At 39.3% G+C, this 21,680-nt stretch overlaps 1 protein-coding gene across 11 annotated transcripts in view; it reads left to right on the forward strand.

Annotated features, from left to right (window-relative positions):
* Positions 1-21,680, forward strand: part of Sox5 (SRY-box transcription factor 5) — a 922,227-nt gene that overhangs the window by 21,938 nt on the left and 878,609 nt on the right. For 2 of the 11 annotated variants that reach the window (XM_074075858.1, XM_074075860.1), the window contains exon 1: positions 18,936-19,737. The exons of the other annotated variants lie outside the window; for them this stretch is intronic. The gene's annotated coding sequence lies outside the window, so the exon portion shown is untranslated. Of the gene's footprint in view, positions 1-18,935; positions 19,738-21,680 lie in introns of those variants that run through there. 11 annotated transcript variants of the gene reach the window in all.

The following is a 21,680-nucleotide window of genomic DNA, read 5'->3' on the forward strand; positions in this document are numbered from 1 at the left end:
TATCAGAGCTTCATCCTGCTATATGATGAGTGACTCTTTGAAATACTTGAAGAAAAGCAGAAACTAGATTTGTCGTGACTCAAATCCTTTATCATCCCAGAGCCCTGGCTCCCGTAGTGTTTTCCATCCTAACTTGTGCTGATCATTTTCTTTTACATTTGTAGTTATGTGCCCCATTTCATCACATTTTGTTCTTCAAACAATAGGAAAATAAGTCATTCTTTTAAGATCGTACCAGGCTATTGACTTGCCTTGAAAGGAAAACAAGAGTTTATTTTATCACCGTGAGTCTAAAAATTAATCATGAAATGTGCTTCCTCACTTCTAAACTCTGTGCAACAAAGAAATGCTTTATTGCAATTTCATCAATAATTCAAATGCAACTTAAAGGAAAGTAGGGCAAAAGCACACTCATTCCATAATTGAGTCGATTAAATAGTATTGAGTCGCACTGTCACCGTCAGATTGATGAAGTGACATTTATAAGCATGGAGGGTCTAATAAGAAGTAAGACCTCAGAATTATGAGGTGACACATACATTATTTTTTCTATTATTAAATACAAAGCAATGTTTTACTCGTGTGCAACAATAAAGGCACAGCTTTTGAAAGGTGCTCGCCAGGATTTTAGTAGTTTTCATGGCTGTGCAGTAATAGCCCGAGCTATTTTGGAACTGTGCATACATTAGTGTTCTGGTGCAGCCTGATACAATAATGTGTGAAAAAGTCTACGATCACACCTTGTTTAAATTTGCAGATTTTCTGCATAATCCCACAGTGAGCTCTTGTCAGGTTTTGAATGTATGTAAGAGAAAAAAGTTTATAGAATTCTACAGATTGGGGTTGGCTGTAAACATGACTATGAAAATAAGGATTTTAAAAAAATTGCATGTTTACTCTTCTTAAAGATCAAGAGTTATATCAGGTTTATATTATATATAATATTTTGCAAATTAAACTATGGTTAATTATACCCAGTGAAGCTTCAGAATGTGTGTAGTTAGCCATCTGACGGAAAATTTATATCTGTTCTGTTTCATATTTGCAGAATATGGCTTGAAAATGCAGTTTGATTCTTGAAAACAATGCAGTATAATTTATGCAATCATATTAATGTTGTTTTTCAAAATTACCACCCAGAGAAGCAAAGCCCTGTTCCAATGATGCCCTGTGCAAAACAGGTTGGAAAACACCCTCTCTTGCAATCATCTTTTGAGTCATTTGCAAGGATGACACCTCACCGCGTTGGTTTCTGATTATATTTTATACCAGAGTTCATTATCCCCCTTTTTTAAAATTCACCAGATTGGCTATCAGTGTCTCTCTGAAATGGTGAAAATGGCCAAAATTGACTTTCAAATGACAAAATTTGTCTCCATTGAGGATGTTCAGAAGTGTGTACAAGTTTAGAAAGTGTTTTCAGAAGGAGGTGAAAATCCCATGAGTCATCTTTGAGTGGTTCTGAAATGACCACTAAGAAGGGAAAATACCTCTGGACTCAGATGACAAGGTGTGTTTGTTTAAAAACCAGTCGAATTACTTTTTAATGACACCTTGCTTTAGTTTTTACAACATATACAAAGAAAAATGCAAATATGTCTTTCGGAATGCAAGACCAAAATTCCTCACATAATTAGTAGCACATTTTATTATTAAGACAATTAAAGGATTAAGCAACTTTAATACTAATGTTAAGTTGGCAGATTTTTTAGATAAAGTCCTTACCTGGGAACATCTCTGTATAATTTTATTTAAGCAGTACCACTTACTGTATGTGTATGTGTATTTCATTAGCATCTTACATAATTTATACTAATTTTCATGTCATTTGAAGGTACTAGGCAACAGCACTTAAAGCTTTCATTTCAGGTGACCTCTTCAGATAAATAATTGACCCAGTTTTCAGAAGTATTACTGATTGTTTTCTTAAACACCAGAAAAAACCCAAATAGTTACATGTACTTAAAATATAAAATAACTGAATGAATTCCAAATATTTTCTTACTTTAAGAAAACGGGACTCCTTCGGTATTTAAGTGTTGAATGATTTATGAGCCAAATGAAAATGAAGTGGGTTTAAATAAATGTACACATTCACTTTGAACAACTTTATTGTGTCCTGTCTTAGCTCTGTAGGAAATAAAACATGATTGCCAGACAGACTTAGTTGAGGAGATTTTATACTGTGAGTATTCAAAGCAGACTTAGTTCCATCTAATGGAAGGTGAGCAAAGCATTAAAAATTAATTTTTACACAATCCCCTTTTGTCATTCTGTACTATCTGTGTAGTTTCTGACATCCACTTTGGGGCAGGAGCAGGAGGGATCAAATGCCTCTATTTTAGGAACATCCTTGGTATAGCTATTTGAAAACTGACAGATATAAGTGCAAACCAGTGTTTGCAAGTGGAGATGCAAACCACCTTTGCAGCACCTTTCAGTATGGCTAACTGCCAGGTGGAGACAATAAAGACTTCGTTTTAACATGGTATGTAATGTGTGTAGAATAATTTGTGTCATATTGATTCTTTTATCCTGGTTAACCAACTGTGTTAACATTTCTTTTTTTCTGACTTCATACAATGAAATGGATTTTCTTTTTCTAACTACATTTATCTTTGATTTTTCTAAAAAGCTTCAAGGCACAGGGTTTACACAGGATTGTTGCAGGCAAATAGTTTACTGCACTGGTTTCTATCTCTGACGTTGGGTGCTGTTTGATTTCTTGCTAAGTTTGTTTTTCTGGGTGGGGAGAAGAGTTTTGAGGGAATAAATCAAACTATACCTTTCTGGTAAATTTCTATTATTTATTACTTTTGATAGCGGATGTCATATTTGAAATTCCATTGAAGCAGAGGACAATATTGTAATATTGTTCATTTGTGATACAATAATGCTTTTGTTCATTGATAAATTTCTAAACTCTGCAATAAATTAGAAAATAAAATCTCATCAGGTTTGTTATTTAACTGATAAAGTTTGACTTAGAAAGACTGTATTTTTAATGTGTCATACCACTGCTAATCCGAAGTTAGGACTTCTGTTTCTTTACAAGTTGGGTCTAGTAAGTCGTGTTTATGTAGTCTTGGTAAACATTTCCTCATGACTGAATTTTGAGTGGAAAACTTTGCTTCCTAAAAGACTCTAAGTAAAAAAATAAATTAGGTCTGCCCTCCAATTGTGCGTGCGTGTGTGTGTGCATGTGTGCTTGTGTGTGTGTGTGTGTGTGTGTGTGTGAATGAGAGAGAGAGAGAGAGGGAGAGAGAGAGAGAGAGAGAGAGAGAGAGAGAGAGAGAGAGAGAGAGAGAGAGATAAGATTCAGCTTAATACCAACTAATGCCAAAGTCTGGCAGAGACGTGGGGATGTGGGAACTGTTGCTCGAAACCCTGGGACAGAGTGTTCTGCTCGGACCAGTGACATAGCTATGGACTTGAACTGGAATCTTTAGGGGCAAAAATGTCTTAAGTGTCTGGAAAATTGGCTTGTTGACTCACCATGAAGGCACTAAAACAAAACTAATTTTAAGCAGGTCAAAGTTCAGCAATTCCCTGTGGAATTCTGGCTTTTTTTTCCAAGAGTCTCATGTTTAAGTGAAAAGGGTCAAAGTTGACGCCCTGTCACAGCGTTTTGAATGCTCTCTCCAGAACAGCCTCCCAGCTGGGATTAGCAGGAGGAGTTGCAAGGCTGGTCCTTCAGCGTCTGGGTTAAAAATACTTTGGAGCAGTGAGTGCAGGAAGGACAGAGCTCCTGGAGCCACTCTGTTCAGAAGCCAGAGCTCAGGGCAAGGGCTGTGGTGCAATCGACGGCAGAAGTTTCAGAGCTTTGCAGAATATTGTTTCCTAGTGTTCCATCCAAGGATGGCAGCAATTTTAGAAGGTGGCATTCCTGTTTGTCTTACGCTGAACACTTCAGAATAAATAAAAAGAAGCATGCCTTGAGCAAGAGATGTAACTATGGAAAAGTCCCAGCAAATCTGAATTTGAAGTGAGCAGTTTCAAAGACAGCATGTGTTTTTAGGGAGGAAGCAATGTCAGGACCCCAGGGAGTGGACTGCATAGGCACATACGGTGTGGACAAGAAGCCTGCGAACTTTCCAGAAGATGCCCTGCTCACAGTGAGCTGCTGTCACTAGATGAAATGCTATTGACATCGAGACTGAGTTAGCATACAAAATGGAAACCCGAGAGATTGAATTCTGGCAGCTGGCACTCAGATGCTGCTAGATGTTGCTTGTAAGCCAAGGTGTTAGCTGGTCAGAAGTCCTTGAGCGAGGGTGTGTGGGGATCCTTGCTGGCTTAGATTGAGATCTTCTGGGACTTCTGGTGTTAAAATGTCACATGACAGTTTTGTGGGTCTGAGAAGTTTTAGGACTCAGCTAGTAACTCTGAGTGGTGATGAAATTTGGCTAGCATTCATAGTTCACCAAGCAACCTCCTGAGGACACTTTGGGGGTTCTTCTTAGCTGTTCCATTTTTCTGTGTTACCAACTGCAAATAATTCTGTTCCTCCTCCTCCTCACTCATTGACCTGAGACACTCAGTTTGAAGAAGCCTTAATTGTTTAGTTACATATTCAGTAAGTATCAGTTACTCCAATTTGAGGAATTACATTTTGCATTGTGTTTACTGTGTCTCAAGAGATGGGAACCCAGTCCTGTCTGTTTACTTTAATGAGATAAGCCCAGCACGTGTCAATTTTTGCCAAAACACAGAATAAAAACGCAGGCAGAAGACTGAAAAGTTAAACTGCTAAAGCATGGCACGATGACTGGCTTTTGTGCAACCTTTAATCTGAAAGTGACCTGCGCTGCACTGAAGGATGCCAAGCCATGTGGCCGTTCTGCATGTTCTCTTTACTGATATAGCTTAAAAGAAAGTGGTGTTTGATTTGGATTTTTGATTCAGTTATATTTATGATTAACATGAATGCTACGTAGGGGAAACAGAATCCAGAGTAGAAAAAGTAAAAATGACCAGTGTTTTCAAGAAAGGTGCTAGGGCTATAATGCAGGGGTAATTTCAGGGTATATCCTTCGATTTCTCTGAATCTGACTGGGAAGGCAGAAATTGACATTTTTGAGCAGGCATTTAAAAGATTATTTATCATCTGAACTATGAAGCCCAAGAAACATCTGCACATTCGATATCATGTCAGCTTCTATTTGATACACAACAGGGTTGGATATGCTAATTTGTTTTCCCAGCAGAATTGGTTACTCCAAGGGAAACTCTTTTTCTAAAAAGTAGGTGCTGCTCTGAGCTTTCACTCCTCTCACCCTCCAAGTCTTTGCAGGAGGAGCTTTGAAGGGGAGGAAAATGCCTTGAATCTCCTTCTGTCTAGGCTGTGTGGCTGTTAAACTCGTGCCAGCAGAGTGCTGCTTCCCACGCTGTACGGGTCCTTTCATGTAACTGGCGTTTCTCATAGGTCTCCCACTTAAACCAGCTATCAGAATCCTACAGGTCAACGAGATAGTTTGCCTCATAGTAAGCTCACCTGAAACATCTTTTGAGGTACGGCCTGTGATTTTCTGAGAAATAGTGGCCTCAGTGGGGAGCTTCAGAGTCACCTCTATCTTCAAGGGTTAACGGTAACCTATCATAATAATCTGGGGACAAAAAATGCTTCTTTTTATGCATTACCTATTTCCAGAAGCCTAATTTAGGTTTGTATCAAAATGGATCTCACAAACACTCCAGTCTCCTGCTGAGGGCCAAAGTGCTACCCGCAGACTTTCTCTTATGCTTTTGGTGACTCTGGGAGGTGTAGGAACACTGCAGAGGGTGGGGGAAGCAATTGCCAGCCACTCACCCTGTGGCTGGGACCAGCGGTGGCGGGGAATGGCTTTATAGAATTGATACATCAGGAGCTGAACTTGGTTCTATTACACTTGACAGGAGGCAGATTTCAGAACGAAGGTGATCCCAACTGATGCCTTATTTCCCTGTCTTACAGCAGTGACTGGGTTTGCCCAGATGGAGACACAGACATAAAATACAGTGCCCAGAAAGCTTCAAACTTGGGGAGCCTCCCTAAAATCTTAATTCCTCACTGCAGACTCTCTGGCTATGCAAGTCAGCGCCATCAGAAAAGCAGTGTCTGTCAGCATCCATCTTCTGGAACCTTTCTCTCTGTTTGAAGATCCTTAGAACCTAACCCAAACACACTAGGCTCTTTCTTTTCCCAAAAGAAAGCAAATTGAAAAACAAACACAAATTTATCATAATTTTTAATGATACCCAAGAATATGGCACTTTAAGTAGCAACTTTGGAGGGGCTGTTTGTCATAAACGTTAAACACTAGTGTTTTGCCTATGCTGGCAGTGAAGCTTGAACAAATATGGCCCAGGGGTTCCCTCATTCACTCTCAATTCACAGCATTTATTCTGAGTCACCATTAGCACTAAGCCAGCTGCCGACCTGAGCTTAAATACAGGAGAGTCAGTGAGCCGGGGGTCAGAATCCAGACCTGGAGGTCTTAATGCTTATTTCTGGTTCCCGCCCTGTGACAGCTCTGTTTGGGACATTGCCTTCTCTGTGTCTGGACCTGGTACCTGGTAAAGGGACAGGCAAAGCTCCCTAAGCTGGGCAGATGGATAGGAATCCTAGTCCAGAATGGTAGCTCAGCCCTCGCGTCCTCAGGGTGCTTCTGCAGGTTTTTGGAGAGCAGGGCCATCCTCTGTGCTCTGGTGAGGTGATCTCAGAATGGCCATTTCCCAGAGACCCTGGCAGCACCTGGGAGAAGCAGCTGGCTTCACATCCCCATTCCTCTCCTAGGGAAGACTGGGTGCATCCCTCCATGTGTGTCTCAGGTGCAACTGGCTGCATTTGCCCAGAGAACACATTAAATGTGTCTATCCAGGTGCTAGTCTTGTGGGACACCCATGTGAGGATAAAGATATGGCCAGTCTCTCTCTCTCTCTCTCTCTCTCTCTCTCTTTCTCTCTCTCTCTCTCTATCAGATAGGGGCTTGCTACGTAGCCTAGGCTGGTCTCGAACTCGTGACCCTCCTGCCTCAGCCTCTCCAATCCTGGGATTACAGGTGTGCATCACCACTCCCAGCTTGTTTTCTCTTTTTGAGGACTTAATTCTCAAGAGTCTCTATTTAATGACATTTGGATAAAACATTGTTTTCTTTCTGTTAATGTGCCATAAGTAACATACTCATGGCAATCTTTTTGATTCTGTAAAAAGCTTGATAAAAATCAGAGTTTTAAGGAGTTTCTACTTTAAACTGTACCTTTAGACATATATCTGTTTCCTTGTTTAATTGTCTAAATTCATTTTGTAAACGTCACTCTTTCAAAGCAGGAAGACTTTCCACCACCACAGCCTGAGAGTTTGGTCACTTTTCTTAGAGATTGCTCAGATCTTAACTGTAATAGCAGAAAACCAGAGAAAAGAAATCGCACCAGAGCTTCCAAGGCAGCTTTTGTCCCATTTAAATTGCAATGGTAATTTTCAAAGGCTGTAAGTGGCATGACAATGTAAGATGGACTTTTAACTCTCTTTTCAAACTTTCTCCCAATTTTTGTGTCATTTCAAAACCTTTACCTAGAATGAGAGTAGAGTCATAGAGTTTAACGTCCTTTGTTTTCATGGCATTGTTTTTTATAATGATTGGTGGGTAGAAACGTGCCAGAGCTAGCTTTGGGATTGGAGTCTCCTTTGGACCCCGTAGGATGTCAATGGGCTCATTAGGACTTCGCCAAGTTTTATGAATTATTCATGATACACATTCACAGCGTGCACACTAACGGCCGTCTCCTGTGTCTGCTTAGTCAGACCATTTGCATGCTGTATTATGGAGCCGTAATGCAGCATGCATTTAACCACATTTTCTGTATTATCCTTAATACGTTGTCATCATATTCTGTTATAGGGTGTGTGGTGAATGTGTTCGAACAATGGCTTGTTCTTGTGCCTTATTCCATAAAAACAAATGTATAATAAAAGTCTTGATGGAAGTAATTATTGCATACGTGCAATAACAGCTTTTTAAAAATGCCTTCATATTATTTCTACTTTGCTTTTACTGTTTGATTATCTAGTTATTTGTTTTTGGCTGTTTTATGCCTATTGGACTGATGTCCTAAAAATTTTAATTTTGAAAACAACACACTAACTTCTTTATCCCTCTCATCTTTTATCCCATTAGTTTTCCTCAATGAGTATTTAAAAATATAATATTTAAAAGAGACTGGATGGCTAGGAAAAGCATGTTTCCTAACTACCAATTAAAGGTCTGTAGGGTATTTGTTACACAGCCTGTGTTCCACATAGCAGCAAAGCACTGTATTGGGTATGTGAGAAATTAACGTGGAATTATTAACATCAAATTATTATTTATACCCAGGATAGAGCAGTTCTAAGTCCTAATGTCAACAATGATTCTAACTCACTTAGAAAACTGCTGCTTTATCTTTTTATATGGAACATCTTGCTCACCAAATGGAAATGACCACAGCTCAATTCCCACAGTACATCAGATTCTGTATGTCTTTTTTTTTTTTTTAACCTAACTTGGAATGGAAAGAAAAAACTTAGAATCACATCTATGTGTCAGAGGTGTGAAGAAAACAAAGAGTTTATTTTAAACTGTAAATGATAATTTGTTGAAAAGTTAGAGATTCTTTGGGAATATAGACTTCTAAATTAACTTTGCTGTGGTGTAAATAGAAGATGCAGTGGAGTCAAAGGATTTGCTGAAATCGTGTCTTCCATTTTGAAAGGGTACTGGTGGATTTTTTTTTTTTAGCAGTTTAGAATCATTTGGTTTCTGGTTAGCTACTAGTAAACTGGTTTTACAGTGTTGACTTTGAAAAACCCTCTGATTCATTTAGTCTCCTCCAGATGTAGCGCTGTTACATGTTGCCGCATCTTTCAGTATGAAATAACTCAGGCACATGCTGTTGAAGTCAGAAGCATGTACAGAATGGTATTCCTGTGTTGAAGAGTCATTAGTCTTCTTATTGGTAATGATACCTGTTTCACTGTAAATCAGTCTTATGGAATCTATGTTTTGCTGGGCATTACTGGGGATTTTGTCTCACTGAAATTTTGGAGTAGCCCACTGGGAGTGCTGACAGCCCTCTTGCCTTCTCTTTCAGTGAACTTGACGTTGTGTCCTGGTGAAATGGCTCTTGCAGCAGTGTCTCTATGAAGTGGGAATCTGGAGTGAATGTTGTCTTAATGCAAAGTCCAAGTAACATCCCTTCTGCCTATCTCAGTGCACTTGGCTCTGTTTCTCCACTCACTCTCACAACATTGCTTGGGTCATATCTGCATGACAAGAGGTGACAGATTCAAATCTGCTGGATCTAGACAGAGTTCCAGAGGTGACAGTGAGTTCTCAGTAGTCAGACCCCAAGGTAGGACAGAGGAGGATATGGAGCCAGATGTCTGTTGAAATCCAGGTTAGCTTGGTTGTCGAGTCGATATGAACTTGTTGCACCTTCTCGAATGGATGGAAAGGAAGAGTGCGTCTTTGGCTCCTATTTTTAACAAGCTACATTCATTCTACTTTCACTTGAAAGCCCCCCTCACAGGCTTACTTCACACAGTCTGTACTTTGTCTAACTTCTATTGTCAATTTAAACAGCACCCATGCTCAAAAAAGTCCATGTTAATTTTGAGGTTCCTTTCTGCCCTACTTTGAGATCTGACTATTGAAATTGCTCAGAAATTTGGTAACTCCTCTTTAGAGATGCCATACAGCCTAAGGCACACTCTTTTGGTGACCCCAGTGAGCAAATTTTCTAACTTAGAAGGAAGGCTTTATATTTGGGGAAAAAAAAGTCAAAATATGTGTTTGACCTGGTTTGGTGCATAAAGCAGAAGAGGCCAGGCGGGGTGCAGGGGAGGACAACACAGATTGCGGAATTTAGGGAACAGGTCCATTTCCTTGGGTCAGTCTTAAACCAGAGGATTGCAAAGCAGGGACTCTACTGAAACTCTTGTAAGGCGTAGTGGCGACAAGATGAATAAGTACATAGTTTCTGACATTCACTTCTTTGAAAGACCATTCTTCTTTGTGAAGCTTCAAAATATGGTTTAAAATTGGTTCAAAATATGTGATAGGTCTTTATAGTTACACTGTGATCAAATGTAGTATACATAATCACAATACATGCTCAAGTGTTTTTGTGAGCATCCGTTGTAACTGACATGCAAAAATATATCCATTTTTAGATCAGTATACCTCTTTCCAAATTATGAAATACAGAGCATTTCAAAACTGGTATTTTTTTCAGGTAATAATTCAATATTTCCAGAGTATAAATATTTTAAATGTAGATTAATATTTTTCTTGCTTCGTTATAGTGAGAACTTGCTTCAGTTTTCATAGTAATTACTTATTTGGGGGAGTTCTTTTATTTAAGTTTGTCTTTTAACTTCTCTGTCAGTCTGGCCTTTTGTAGACTGGTGCAGTAGCTTGCAAACAAATAATTTCTGTGCATAAACAGTAAGAAGTATACAGAACCATGCACACACAGCCTTCTGAGTAACTTACACAGCAGTGGGCTCAAAAACATAATTTATGACTTATTTAATAAGAGAGTCAGTGTTCAGCAGTGGATTTCATCTTGGAGGGGCTCTCAGCAATCTCTGTGTGCAAATCCTTCATTCCTTCAGAATGCTTAGCTACAAGAAACACTGTCAGAAGCTCGATATAAGCAAGGGCAGGATCAGTGCAGAGTGTCAGATTAAGAGGATATAGTTGAGTGTTGTTTAATCTAATCTTATTCGAGATAATTTGAAAACTTAAATTACTTAGGAGATTGCTTTTATTTTGAGGGAGCTCAAGAATTAGAATAATTTTCCCAACAGATGATTAAGGGTAAACCTTACTCAAAGTAAGGTTTAGCCTAGGTGAAAATTATTTTGTTCAGATTTGAATTAAGTTGGAATTTATGTTTGTGAATCATTTTTACTGCATCCATAATAGTGCAGAATCTGCCACAGATAACTTAAAAGGCCACGAAATCCTGGTAAATATAGTAGACTTCAGTGGTTCTCTTTATCTTAATATTTCTGTCTAAATTCCAGTTATAATTTTTGTTAAATTTTTAGTAACTCACTCATTACTCTGTACAAATGCTTGTTGATGTTGAAATAGCTGAGTTTTTTTTTTTTTGGGCAAAGCGCTCACTTGCTAGGGAGGTGCTCTTCAACTTGAGCCATGCCCCCAGCCACAATGTCTGGTTTGGAGGTGGGAATGTATTTATTTAAGATAGTTAATTTATCCTCCTTCTGTCCCTGTCTTCTTCTGTTACATTTTTCCTTTCATCCTTCCTCCTGTTTTTTTTCGTGTAGTTTAACTCTCTAAACCTATTCGTACAGCAGATTGACTATGAGTGAAGAAGGGCAATGAGAACTGGGTTTCCAGGAAAGGTTGATGCAGTGTTTTTATGAGTCTTCCCGTGGTTCTAAATGCCTTGCCTAACCGTACCTGTGAGCCTCATATGTATCCCTCCCTAATTTTGCATTGCTACATCAAAGTAGCATCGTGGGGAAAGGATCCAAAGCCATCACACGGGTGACTTGGTGTTCTGTGCTGGTGTCACTGAGCTCTGAGTCTCCCGTTCCTCAAATGTGGAGTTCTGTTCAACTCTGTGATCTGGGGAGAAGGAAATGAGGCAGTTAGAGAGACGTCTTGCGCACTGAGACACTCAAATACATGTTGGCCCTAGTGCCTTAATTTGGTCAAACGGAGGGTAGCCAGCTCTGTAGTACATTGGACTTATTTTTATTCATCCCTTTATGACTTGTTCATATGTCAGGTACCTTTTAATAAAGTTTAAACTTCATGACTTTTCAACTGGAATGGCACTAACCTTGCAAGCCCTAACCTCTGGAAAAAGATCCAAGATCTGTTTTGGGTTCTGTCTGTTTTGGTTGCTGTACAGTCAGGAGTAGGATTTCTGATGGTTCCTCTGAGTGTTGACTGTGTCTCCCATGGGCTTTGTCCCTGAGCTTGCTAAGATCTGTTTCTTGTTGTCTTTTAATGTTTCTTGAGTAATCTGAATACAAATTTTAGTTCAGACCTATGGAATGATGGGTATGTTTTTCTTTCTGTTAAAAGGCAAGTATATGGTATATAAATTGAGTATTTATGTCTCATTATTTTGATAACATGCTACAAAGATCCCAGTAGCTGTGTTTAATATTTTTTAAGGAATCATGCTGTGGTGGACAACTTTAGACTGGCCTCTCTGAAACATCATAAATTGGTGTGTGTGTGTGTGTGTGTGTGTGTGTGTGTGTGTGTGTGAAGCCAACATGGTAATCTGTTTATTGCCTAAGTTTATAGGAGACATGTGTAATCTTTCTTTTCTATGAGGGTTTTTATTCTTTTCATATGTGTGGTGTCTTTCTATTTTCTGGGTAGTAAGTGGCCTTTAGATGTAATAGCTGGTCTTGAACTGTGAGTTTTAGTTCCAGGTGAAGTGACAGGTACAGGTACTTGTGGTGTTAGTTATGGCCCCTTCATTCTGATGTTGGCAAGTCACTTCATCCCTTTTCTCTTTCATTTCCTTTCTTTCCTAGCTTGTCAGGGACCCAGTGATTCACATCTCACAAGACTTCTAAGAGCAGTAAATGAGATAATGTGTGTAACAGCTCAAATTCTCTGAAACTCACGAGTGGCATACCAACCAGTGCCAACTATGATAATGCCCACAATTTTCCCACAAAAGGAGGCAAACACAATGTCCAGACTTTAGGGAATGTTTTGCAAAACATTCTTCAAGACTTGAAATTGTCTGGTAGAAACAGAAATCAGGACCAGGAGGCTCCTCCATAGCCCGTATCCTTCCTCCAGATCCTCTGGGAATATTGAGGTGCAGAGGTGCTCGATGGGAGTTTAAAGTCATGTGGGAGAGCTGGTGATGGAGCTTGGGTTTCTGGGCTCCTCTCTGCACTGTGCTGGCTGCTCTCCCACCATGGCCGGGTCTCCCCTTTGGTCTCCTGTGATGCTGAGATGTCAAGACAATGACCCAGTATGGGGAGTGTTCTCTCTTCCTTCAGAAATGAAGGGCCTTTTCTTTTTGCTTTCTTTTTCCCCTGTGGTATTGACAATGCTTGGGATCAAGTTCAGACTTGTTGCAAACACCAGGAAACTCTTTCAACTTTTAATAGTTATCACTCGGCTCCTAATTAACAAGTAACAAGTATGATTAGACTCCTCTAAGTTGGAAAGACTTGTCAGACTTTAATATTTAGATGAGGAAAAGACCTCCAGCCATGAAAAAAAAATCCCTGTTGATATTTTCCATAAAAGGGGAGGTACAGTTCAAAACCAGCAGAGCCGACTCTGCCACTTTGTGTAAGAGAGCTTGAGAAGCAACAAAGAGGGCACATTAGTCACAGCTTATGCTAGCACAGTGTCCCCAGGACCGCTTAGCTTCCTTCCCATAAAAATGTGGCTCAAGAACATGCATTTCTATTTTTCCCTGAAATAAAACAAAAATAATAAGAATGATTAAGCTCAAGTTTCTGTAAGTATGGGAGGATGACAACTTTTTGTGAACGAATGTCTTGCAAGTGTCACCCATTTCGGTCAAGTGAGTCTTGGGCTGCTAAGGAAGCATAACCGTCTAGAAATGTAAACTTTCTTCACCAGTTCTAAAATATTTGACATTTGGATTTATTACACCTTGTTGTGACTTACTCACACTCTATCTCTTAAGAAAGAAGAAAGTTTCTTTCTGAAGAAATCAGAAGGGCATTCATCTCCCTGACCAAGCAGTTCGAACTTCTGACTGTATTTCCTCAGCTGTTCCATGGAGGTGAGGTGCACAGATAAGATGGGCACCATGAGACTTGGGGTTCTTGCAGAATATCAGGAAATCACCACTTGGTTTTCTCTAGATGATCTCTAACAACAGCCAAGGAGACAGAAATAAATAAGAGACAAAATGACAAGAAATATGAGAAGGGGAGTCCCCTTTACCCATGGTGTTTGGTTAACTTTGAAAACTGAATTCTTGTCTTGGTGTCATATTTAAGAGGTCAGTTCCCCAAACCAGGCTGTAACTAAGTTTTAATGTTCTAATATACAGACTTGGATTTTGAAGCAGGGAGTTGTAACTTTGCAATTCAAGGGATAAGAACAAAAACGAAATTAAATTTACTCCTTCACCTTTGTCCTCAGATCTATTTATGTATATCTTTTCCTGCTGGACTCTTAGTATAGAGAGACACCTGCCCTATGCAGAAATCCCATGTAGAAAGTGCTTTTCTGGGTACATTAGATCCTCCCAACATTTAACTCATGGGTTGCTGAATTGAACACCTACAAGGTATACCTTCCTCCAGTCACCAGGAATGCAGCAGTGAGCCAAATAGACAGCCCTTGCCCTCAAGGAGTTTAAACTCTAGTGACTTTGATAGAAAATAAAGTGTAAATTAATGTTTTCAGATGGTATGAGCCAGGGGCCTAATATGGTGGAGCATGGCTCCAGGATCTGCTTCAGTGGGAGTGGCCAGGGAAGGAGGTAGCCCTTGAGTTGAGAACTCAGTAGAAAGAAGGGACAGTGGTGGGGATGAGACTGGCTTGTTCTGGATGCAGAGCCCATATTTCTCCTTTCTCTTATACTGGTTGCAACTGCTGTACTTCTCCCATTCCCACAGTTAGCGCATAGTCTTCCTTCCTATCTCTTCTAGAAAATTAAAGGACCTCTCAAGTCACCAAGCCTGCACATCTCCCTGCATTGTCTTCTTGGTCTTTGCCTTGCTCCTAGGTATGCACTGTGTGATCCTCCCTCCTGTACTAGGTCCTAGGGTCTGTTCCTTCTCCTGTCCCTCTCCTGATCCATCAATGTTTCCTTCCTACCATGTCCTTCATAGCAATCCACCAGCTGGCTATTTCTTCCATCTTACGAGGAGAAACACTCTTGATACCACCCTTCTCTGGGTACTACTTGCTGCTCTCCATCTCTATTTCGTTCTCCACCTTCTTCCCCTTCACTTTCTCTTGAAACCATCCCACATGGGCCTTCACCTTCACCACCCCAGTGAAATTGCTTTTTAGTAAAGCCAACCAGTGACATCCCTGTTGCTGGGCCAGTGACCAGTTCTCAGGACTCATTTTCCTTGTCCCGTCCATCAGCAGCGTTTGAAACTGGTCTTTACTCTTGCTGCTTCGTAACGCCTTCTTTTCCTGGCTTCTGTTGTCTTGATTTTCCTTCATCCACTGGCTGCTGCTTTTCTGTTTGATCTTTACAAATTATTTATTGTGGTAAGAACACTTAACATAGTACCTGCCCCTCTGTGTTGGTTACTTATTCATCACTGTGACGAATACCTGAGGAAAAACAATTGAAGGGAGGAAGGATTTATTTTGGCTCATGTTTCAGAGATTTCAGTTCATGGTGGGCTGGCTCCATTCTTTTTGGGCCTGTGGTGAGGCAGAAGCCTCATGGTGGTGGACAAATGGTGGAGGGTTGCTCACCTAACGGCAGCCAGGAAGCAGAAAGGAGACATGAAAGGGGTGTTCCCAAGGGCACACCCTCTGTGACTTATTTGCTCCAACTAGGCCCCACCTCTTAAAAGTTTCTGTCACCTTCCAAAATAGCACTACAGCTGAGGACCAAGCCTTTCACACATGAGCCTATGGAGGATATTTTGTGTTCAAACCAAACACTCTCTTAACAAATACCTAACTGATAAAATACAGGATTGTCATCTATAGGATTATCTCATACAGTACAGATCTAGAGCTCATTTATTTTGCTTGATAGACCCTTTTCGCCTATTGGCTAGCAACCTGCCCAGCCCATTTCCCCAGCCCCTGAAAACCACCATCCCATGGAAGGGTTTCAGTAGAACCTCATACTTGCTAGACAAGTGCTCTACCACTTGTGCCCTACCTCTATCCCTTTTTGCTTTTAGTCACTTTTGGAATAGGGTCTTGCATTTTTCCCAAGCTGACTGGCCTGCCATGCTTCTATTATGCCTCTAGGTGTTTACCATTACATCCAGCTTATTTGTGGAGCTGGATCTTGCTGATTTTTTGCCTGGGCTGGCCTAAACCATGATCCTCCATATCTCAGCTCTGGAGTAGCTGGGACTACAGCCATGAGCTACTGTGTGTGTGTTTTTCTTTTCTTTTTCTTTTAGCAGTATTAGAGTTTGGACTCAGGGCCTTGTGCTTGCTAGGCAAGTGCTCTATAACTTGAGCCACTCCACCAGCCCTCATTCCACTTTTGATTCTATGAACTTGACTATTTTACCTATCTTATATAAGGGGAATTGCACAGTACTTTTCCTTCTGACTGGCTTATTTCACTAGGCATAATGCCCATAAGGCTCACCATATTCCACTGTATGTTCAAACCAAGTTTTCTCTACCCGTTCATCTGTTGGTGGACAGTCTGGTTGTTTTCACACACTGGCTCCTGTGTACTGCAGTGAACACAGGAGTGCTAACATCTCTCTGAGATCTTGGGTTCAGTTCTCTGGCCTTACTACCCAGAAAAGGGACTGCTGCCTTCCATGGTAGTTCTATTTTTTACCTTTTGAGGAGCCCCAGCCCTGTTTCCTATACAGGCTGCACCATTTTGCACTCCCACCAATAGTTTGATACAACAATCCCAATTTCTATGTTTTCAGTATCTCACCATCACTTGTGGTCTTTTTTATGTATTTACTTATTTTTGGATAGCCATCTGGACAATTGTGAAGTGATAGCTCAGTGACTTTTTGGTTGTTTGTTTTTTGTTTTTTGGTGGTACTGGGGTTTGAACTCTACCACTTGAACCACAACTTCAGTCCTTTTTTGCTTTAGGGCATTTTTCTTATAGGATTTTGCGCTTTCTGCCTGAGCTGACCTTGGATTACAACCCTCCTACCTATTCTTCCCGCATAGCTGGGATTATACACCCAGCTTGTTTTGTTCAGTTGGAGTCTCACTAACTTTTTGCTAGGGCTGGCCTCAAACTGTAATCCTCCCATTGTCCTCCTCCTGTGCAGTTGGGCTTACATATGTGAGCTAGCATACCCAGTTCTCATTGAGGTTTTGGTTTATATTTTTCTGACCATTAGTGAGCACGTTTTCATATACCTGCTTGTCATCCATTCCCATGTCCTCTCTGGAGAAATGTCTATTTTTTAAATTGGTGTATTGGGTTTTTTGCTGTTGAGTTCCGATAGTTTCTTATATACTTTGATATTCGCCCTTTACCAGGTATATGGGGTGCCAATATTCTCTCCCATTCAGGAGGTCATGTTTCACTGTCCATTGCTTCCTGGACATGCTTGGCTTTGTTGTTGGATGAAAGCTCACTCATCCATTTCTCCTCGCATTGTCTATGCTTTTGGTGCCATACTTACAACATCATTGCCAAGATCAATGCAAGAGTCTCTCCTCTATGTTTTCTTTTTGTTTTACAGTTTCAGATCTTATGTTTTAAGTCTACTGCATTTTGAGTTGACTTCAGTGCATTGCAGAATAAATGTGCAATTTCATCTTTTGTTCATGGGTATCCAGTTTTCCCAACACCATTTACTGAAAAGACTATCCTTTCTCCGTTATATATTATTGCCATTGACTGACCATATATTTGTGGAGTTATGTCTGTAGCTTTCTAATATATTTTGAAATCAGGAAATGTATGCCTCCAGCCTTTACTCTTTCTCAAAACTGACTGGCTGTTTGGAATTTTTTTTTTGTGGCTCCATATGAATTTGGGGATCATTTTCTCTATGTGAAAAATGACAATGAAATTTCAGTAAGGATTGCATTGAATTCATAGGTAAGCTTAAAAGTTACCATTTTAACAATATTAAACGTTCTGCATATCCACTAATAGAGAATGTCTTTCTGTTTATTTGTGTCTTCTGTAATTTCTTTCACCAGCCTTTTGTATTTATAGTGGACCAGTCCGAATCTCCTTAGTTAGGCTTATTTTTGGTGTGTTACTTATTTTGGTGCTGGTGTAAATGCTATTTGTTTTTTTGATTTCCCCTTTTGATTTGTTAGTGATACAGAAATGCTGTTATTTTTTTGCATGTTAATCTATTGGTTTTAATACTTTTAATGGAGTCTTCAGGGTTTTCAATATATACTACTATATGCTATCCATGACACAGGGATAACTTAACTTCTTTCTTTCTCATTATGATGTCTTTATTTCTTCTGTTGCCTAATTGCTCTGGCTAGGATTTCCAGGGCTCCATGAAGAAGTGATAAGAGCAGACTTATCTTATTCTAGATGGCAAAGAGAAACCTAGTTTTTCACTGTTGAGTGAGTAGCTACAGACTTTTCCCAGTTTTAGAGTTTTTTTTAATCATGCCAGGGAATTAAATTTTGTCAAATTCTTTCTCTTCATTTAAAAGCTGCTTATGTGATTTTCATCCTTTATCCTTCAGTGTTTGTACAACATTAATTGATTTGCATATGCTGGATCATTCTTGCTTCCCAGGGATGGATCTCCCTTGGTTATAGGGTATAACCCTCTTTGTCTGCCATTGAATTCTATTTGCTGACAATGTTGAGGGTCTTTGCATATGTGTTCATACATCTATGAAGATTTCTTATAGTGTCTTTGTCTGGTTTTGGTATCAGGATAATTCTGGCTTCATAAAATGAACCTTACTCTTCAATGTTTTATAAGAATTTAAGAAGGGTTGGCGTTAATTCTTCACACATTTGGAAGGATTCACCTATGAAGCCATTATTGATCCAATCTCCACAGCAGTAAATAGGTCTGTTAGACTTTCCATTTGTGCATGATTCTGTCTTTTAGGTCGTAGGCTTCTAGGCACTTCCCCATTTTCTCTAGGCTTTCCAGTCTGTTGGCATTTGATGTTCTCAACAGTCTCCTAGTCCTTTCATTTCAGAGACATCATCTCTGCTTTCATTCCTGATTTTATTTACTTGAGTCTTCTCTTTAATTTTATTAATTCATCTAAGAGTCTGTTAATTTTGTTTATCTTTTGAAAGAAACAGTTCTTAGTTTTGTTGACTTTTTTCTGTTTGTATAGTCTGCAGTTGATTTGTCTCTGTCCTAATCTTTATTGTTTCCTTTCTTGTGCTAACATTGGGCTCACTTTTGAAGTATAAATTAGGTTGGTTTTTAGGATATATATATTTTTTAATGTAAATACTGTCACTATAAACTTCCCTGTTAGCGCTCTGTGCTTTGTCCCATAGGTTTTGGATGTTGTGATTTCATTTTTGTTTGCTTAGGGTATCCTGTCCTTACCCTTCTGTTTCTCTTTGGTCCAATGGTTGGTTGTTCAAGAGTATTTTGATGAGTTCCTGTTTGTGTGTACACTTTCCCATTTTCTTGGTGTTTGTATTTGTAGTTTTATTCCATCGTACCTAAAAAGACACGTGGAATCATTTTGATTTTCTTAAATTTCTGAAGACTTGTTTTGTGATCAAGAAGAATGTTATTCTCACGCTGTGGGTGGCAAGTTCTGTTATATGTCTGTGAGGTCCATTTAGTCTGTAGTGTTTTCAAGTTTTACTTTTTTTTTATTGATTTTCTGATTGATTGTTCTATCTATTAGTTAGGACTCTGTCCTAATGAATGGATTACTGTTGTTATCACAGGAGTGGGTTAATTATTGCTGGAGTGGTATCTAATAACAGGATGAGCTCAGCCCTTTTCCTTTTCTCTTTTGCTCTCACCCTCTCTTGCCCTTCTGCTTTCCAACATAGGATGAAGCAGTAGGAAGGTCCTTGCCAGATATGGGCCCATTGATCTTGACTTTCCCTGCCTCCAGAACTGTAAGAACAAATCTTTGTTCTTTATAATTTACCCGGTCACTGGTATTCTGTAATAGGAGCACAAAATGATTTACAATGTCAGCTAATAGAGTCTCTTACTATTTTTTTTACTAGTATCAATTCTTCCCTCCATTTGTCAATATTTGTCTTATATATTTAGGTGCTCTGATGTTGGTTACACAAATATTTGTAATTGTTGTATCTTCCTGTTGAATTGACTTTTTATCACTATGGAATTACCTCTGTATCTCTAGAGATAGTTTTAAAGCCTTACTTTGGTATAAGTGTGGCCATCCTGCTTGCTTTTGGCTACCATTGGTATCCACTATCTTTTTCTGTCTTTCGCATTCAGTCTGTGTGTCTTTAAATATGAATTGAGTTTCTTGTAAAGAGCTTAACACTGAATCTAGGTTTGACTTTTTGTGTAATGCACTCAGCCACTCTGTGCCTTTTCTTTGGTAGGTTTAATCCATTTACATTTAAGGTAATTATTGAAAAGTGAAGCCTTACTGTTGTCATTTGTTGATTGTTTTCTGTTTGTTGTGCAATTTTTTTGTCTGTCATCCTCGCTCACTTTTCCTTTTTCACTTGATGATTTTCTGAAGCGATTTGCTTTACTATTTCCTCTGTACTTTTTATATCTCTATTATAGGTTTTTCTTCCTTGTGGTTAGCTCAAGGCTTACATAAAAAATCCTGTATTTATAACTGTCCATTTTAAGTTGATAGCAATTAACTACAGTTGCATATAAAGTACTACACTTTCATCCTCCCAATACATTCTGATCCATTAATTTAATATTAGGGATAAAAGTAATTTAAGCACCACCTATTCAATGTCACATTAATATGTGGTTGTTGATATATTTACTTTTGTCTGTTAAATTTATACTTTCATATGTTTTCATATTGGTGTTTAAATGCACTCAATTCAAGTTGAAGGACGTCCTTAAACATATTCAAGGCAGTGTAGGTGTGACAGAGTCCCCTAGTTTTCATGCTTGTGGAAGACTTTCTCCTTCATTTTTAAAGGATCATTTTTCCAGATATATTATTCTTAGTTGGAGGTTGTGTTTCTTCTAGTGATTTGCATATGTCACAATTCTCTCTTAGACCACAAGTTTCTGCTGAAAAATCCTCTCATTGTTTTATATCAGTCCCTTGTTCATGACAAGTCACTTTTCTCTTACTGCTTTCAGATCTCTGGGTTTGTTTTGATAACTTTATTATAATGGTCTCAGTGTAGTCTTCATTGGGTTGATCCTCTCGAGGGGACTGTGAGCTTCCTTAGGCTGGTGCGCATTTCCAGAAAGACCATTGTAAAATGGAGACAGATTGTCTTGCTCTTCTGTTTGGTCTCCAGTGTCTCATTTCTCTCATGGATCAGTAGCAAAGTTATTACCATGCTGAGGAACCGTCAAGGATTTGATGTACCTCTGCCTGTTAGACTTCATAACCTAACACTTTTTTTTAAAATTGCTTATTCTGCTCCATTCACAAATAGTCTTAGTATTTTCCCACTCTGACCTTTGACTTGCTGTTCCTGCTGTGTACCACAGTCTTCCTTCAGATGTCTGCATGACTTGGGACAGGCTCTCCCTAGGCTTGTAGTTGTATATTTTCCTGGTGAGTTCTTCCCTGGCTACCCTATCTAAAATCACACCAACTTTTCTACCACTCCACTTCCCTACTTTCTTCTGCATTTTCTTCTTATTACTAGGTTGAATCGACTATATAAGAATTTTTTTTTCTTACCTCTCTCAAATAGAATGTAAGCTCACTGCGGAAGAAACATTTGACTCTTCCATTCATTTTTGTGAGTCCAAAATTTGGAAGTGGGTTAAGTATTCATTTATTTGATTGGATGGATGATTAAGTATAATGAACAAGAGAAAGATTAAGACAGCAAAAGTTGTACAGACTTAATGAGATAGAATTTCATTT

Source organism: Castor canadensis, chromosome 6, assembly GCF_047511655.1.
Source record: "Castor canadensis chromosome 6, mCasCan1.hap1v2, whole genome shotgun sequence".
Lineage (NCBI taxonomy): Eukaryota > Metazoa > Chordata > Mammalia > Rodentia > Castoridae > Castor > Castor canadensis.